The sequence below is a fragment of the Benincasa hispida genome, chromosome 7 (genome assembly GCF_009727055.1).
Source record: "Benincasa hispida cultivar B227 chromosome 7, ASM972705v1, whole genome shotgun sequence".
NCBI classification, from domain to species: Eukaryota; Viridiplantae; Streptophyta; class Magnoliopsida; order Cucurbitales; family Cucurbitaceae; genus Benincasa; species Benincasa hispida.
The window spans coordinates 24,136,251-24,141,352 of record NC_052355.1 but is presented as its reverse complement, the minus strand read 5'-3'; positions in this window follow the sequence as shown (position 1 = coordinate 24,141,352).

Sequence of the window (5,102 nt, the reverse complement as noted above, 5' to 3'; positions counted from 1 at the left end):
TACCTAGAAACCGACCTAAAAGGTGAATTAGTCAAATGTTATATAAGCATGCAATAGATAATTAGAATTTATTAAAGTGTTTAATAAATGATAATCAAACATTATTAAACTATCTAATATAAGAGTTATTGGGGAAATTTAACAAGATGTAGATAATATTTTAGCCTAATTTACTTAAGTAATGAACCTTCGACTTTAAAATACTTAGTGGGAGAAAAAGATATATATGATATGTCATTTTTATCTCATAATCTCTGTGAAAGTTCACATTGTAAGACTCATGCTCGAACTCAAAGCACTCTAGGAGCGTCTCCCTTCAGATGATGTTTGCATGAGTCAATATCAAGGTGAATGAGAAAAATATTTATGGTAAGTGGGAGAAGGATGTGTGTCAACATATCCTACAGTCTCCTTCATTGATTTGCAACATGAGATCTTTTTACACGCCTTCGAGCTAGGTGCCCTGGAAGTGTCCCCTTTGGATGATTTGTGGATTAGGTTAATTTCAGAGCAAACTCCATAAATGGATAGGGTCACTTTAGTTTTTGCCCTAGTTCAGTTTTTCCCTTCAGTTGGCTCATCAGGGCAGAACTCTAGGATCTAAAATTGAGGGCCACATTTATGAGAAGTTGTTAAACAAGTTAATGATTTATTGACCAAATAAATTGCAACTAATTGTTATAGAAACAAAAGATATTTTGGTATAATAATTGGTTGAGGTTGTCTCAATCCAACGAAAGAATAACTGACCACCCTTCGGTGACACTTGTTCTAACTCACTGGAGTATCATAGTAATAGAAATTTTGAATTAATATGAATGAGATTCATATTAAATCTATTGGTTTCATTTTTAATCTATATTGAATTAGAATGGATAAGAGATTGCATATAATCAAATATCCTGTTTTACATATTTCAAGCTTATGTCATTTTCTCTCAGGAGTTTTAGTTTTCATGATCGATAAAAGTCAAAAGGTTTGATAAATACATTACTTGAAAAAATATCATCAACACTTAATGGCGGTGTAATTTTAAATTTGGCTTTGATTTGGGAAATGTTCTTAAAAGGGTGTTGTTGATAAATGAAGTGTTCATGAACTATAAATGAACTGATAGCTTACTTTTATCATCTAAATAACATATGATGTGTCTGAATTATAAGATAAAGACATGACAAAAACATATTGCATGTTGCAATCATGGGAAGTTAAACGACCAATCTCCGATCCTTACTAGACGTCATAGGGGTCAGGAGATTCTTATTAGTGGAAAATAGCCCTCAAAAGTTAAGTATTACTTGAGTCCAAGAAAAATTATTGTGTCTAGAGAAAATAAGAAAAATATTTCCAAATTACTTTGGGATATCACTCAATAAGAATTTTTAGAAATAACTCAAAAAGGAAGAAAATAAGAATAAAGTAAATTTGATTTGCCAAGTTCTTAGTAGGAATAAAGATTCACACCTTGATAGTTGAATAAGAATTCACTATTAGAATTTTTCTTCATTACAATTTAATTGTATTTCTCAACAAATTCTTAAATCATTAGAATAGTTCTACTAGTTGACAACAAAAAGCTCATCTCAATTAAAGTAGTAGGAGACAATAAAATGTCGTTTTATTTATGCTGGATATGGTGTTTTTGTTACCATAAGAGAAATTCAATTTCTCCAGACTTTATTATTAAATAATCCATAGAATATAAATGATTTTAATGATAAGACATGTTTTCAAAACATGTTTAAAAACATGTTCAGCTTTAGATAAATACATTTTTTAGTGTGCTCAAAGTTAACACATTTGAATACTAAACTGAGAGAGTGTAAAGATTAATAAATCTAGAAAGAAAAACAAATTCTTTTCTCCTAAATGGATACTTGTATTTGGTAGTTATATGATAATTATAGGTAATTCTCTAAGAGTTAGAGTTAAATTACTATTACCTGTTAAAATTCTTGTCTTTTATGCAATAGTGTCATTAAACCCTTTTAGAGAAGGCCATCTAGCCAAAGAATCCATTAGGCTTATGCATTTTGTCCCAAGTGGTCTAGTAACTGAAAGAGTAAGTCTAACATCGTAAATATGTCATCAATATGATTAATGCGTATTTATGAGTAAAAGTATCTTAATCTAATGCAACTTAAGTCTTATTTTTTTTAATGTTCAAAAGAAATTAGACTAAAGTTGAAATTATTTAAGCAAGTCTATTGTAATATTATGATCAAATTATAATGATCAGTACAGGAAATTTATTGTATTATGCCTAATTGATAAAGATGAGATAAGATCTCAACTTAAAGCGTGACGAGATAGGAGAAATGTGCATTGTTTAAACTTAGTACATGTTAAGACTCACTAAGAACATGTAATAGAGATTGCCTTTTGAACATTATTTCCTCCAAGAAATGTTTGAGAAACAATTTTGGATTATGAAAATATTGTAAAACAGGTTTACAACATTTCAGTATTTAGGTAAATTGAGATACTTGTGTCAAAACAAATCCTTGGCAAAATAAATGTTCAAAAGTACACCTAAATATAGGTAGTTCTAGAGGAGTTTGTAAAATGGCATTTTGTGCAGTTCAAAATAAAATAATGCATTTGTGTGACATATGCTGGTTTTTATTAAGAATGTCAAAATAAAAGGTTGCAGACCTGTAAATTGTTAAGTTGTGTTGATTAACTAATTCCATGTAAAACCACCTAATAGTTAATAAGTGTTGTAAACCATTTATTTTCATTTAAAAGTCAATTTCTAATTGTCAACCAAATAAGTCTTCATCGTAGTGGGAGAGTTATGGATAACTCAACCTTTATACAAGCTGACTTAAAATCGATATTGTTATATTAGATGACAAGATGAAAAATTATAAATCTCAAAGTAGTGAGAACGTTATGAGACGGCTCAATCTATGCTATGGCTTATTGGAAGTCAAAGTTGTCACAATGGATGACAAGAATTGAAGGAGGTTGACAAAAAGTAATCATGTCAAAGTCATAAAATTTGAGATAAAATAGTGTACTTAATCTCAATCACTTTCTGTAGATTTTCATTGATGGGGTCAAACCCAGAGGATATGAATGGATTTACAAAAAGAAGAGCTAAAAGTGTAAAATTTGGAGATAGAGATATTCAAAGTAAGACTTTTAGCGTAAGGTGAAAATCAACACTGGAACTGGTGGGTGAAAATAGACTGTGAATCAATTTTTTTTAACTAGTTTCTATAATAGAGTCTTTATGCATAATTTGATTCATTTTTGCAAATGAAATGTGTGAAAATTAATAATCTATTTTACGAAAAAAAAAAGTTCAATGCATCTACACAAATTTGAGAACATTTCAAAGATTAAATGCAAAAGGTTCGCAAAATTGTGATGTTCATTTGAGAAATCAATTTTACTATTAGGATCTTTGAGAATAAGGATTTTACATAGTATCATACCCCATGACTTTGATCGATGACATTATTGTTGTACAGAAAAGAAAATAAAAAGTGGGTATTTATCTATTGTATATTGATATTTACTCATTATAAATGAAATATATATCATTTTGAAAGTTTGACTATTTAACCAATTTTAAATAGTTGATTTAAAATGATTTTGTATATTAAATATCCACATAGAGATATTGAGGACATAATGTTACGTTTGTCTCATGCATCTTATGTTTACAAAGTTGTTGTTTGATGTTCGATGCAATAACTTTAGATGGAATGGTAAAGTACTGTTCTACAATGAAGTTGACATGTCTAAGGGAAAAGTTTCCTAAGACACCTCAAGTTAGGGGTGTTCAATTAACTTGACAACCCGAACTACCCACCCAAAATGTAGGGTTGGGTCCAGCTAATTTTGTTCTTGGGTTGAGTTGGACTTAAAGGAACTCTTATTCAAGAGTACCTACGAGCAGAAGCGGATCTTTTCAATTCATTGTGACAGAATTTTCACATATACATTCAAACATACTAATATGCATTCCTAATGCTAAATTACTAACATGCCCAAAGGAACGATAAATAAGAGATCGATAGATCATACCAGTTGAAGACTTTTCCTTCACAGCAAATCTCGCTATCGCTGGAATGGCAAGCTATCATTGTGCAAATCCAAATCGTCTACCTCGAACAGTCTTCACACGAACAGAAGGAAACGGGGACGACACCACCACTCAGAGCTATAAGTATTCTTGGAGTGAGAATCCAAAGGGTAGGTTTTGTTCGGATTTGGTAGAGGGGAGGAGGAAGGGAGATCGTATACAACGATCAAGCAAGTGGGAAAGGTTCGTCTATTGTATTGCCAAAATGCTTGATCGTTTAGGTGAAGTATACGATCGTGTAGGAAAAGGTGAACGATCATCTAAACGACCGTATAGGAAAAGCTAAGCGATCGTCTATACGATCGTTTAGTAAATATCGGGCGCTAAACGATCGCCTAGAAAAAGGTAAACGATCGTTTAGTAAATAGTGCAGGTGTAAGCATTAAGCAATCGCTCAACACTATCGTATAGGTAAGCGATTGTTCAGCACTATCGTATAGACACTGATTTTACTAAGCTATGACACAGTTCAACACTATGTCATGCATACAGTACTTAACACACCGTGAGCTATTTAAGCGTCTCAAAGCGATTCTTCAACTTACTTATCCGTTATGAAAATAGAAGAGACGCCGACCTATTATCCTTTAACCGGTCCAATTAATAGACAATGAATATAATCACATTATATTCATAACATATGGATTAATATCATATATTAACCATAGTATTTTTTCTCCACTAGATATAAATCATATTTATATCCAATTTCCTCCAAATTAATGTATCTCATACATAAATTTAATTATATCATATTTAATTAACTCGTTCAATTATATCATATATAATTGAACTCCCTCTTGTCAATTTGAACATTTTTTAATAAAGTTTGGTTTCAAAAAACAACTTTTTGTCTTTTGAAATTAAAAAAAAAAAAAAAAAAAAAAAAAACAAATCCAAGTAGTTCACATTAAACTCTTTAATGGACTGGCCTTAGTTTTGCATGCATGCATCAAATCTATCTAAATTACCTTTCCAGGTAGTTCCCAGGTAATGGATGTTTTTT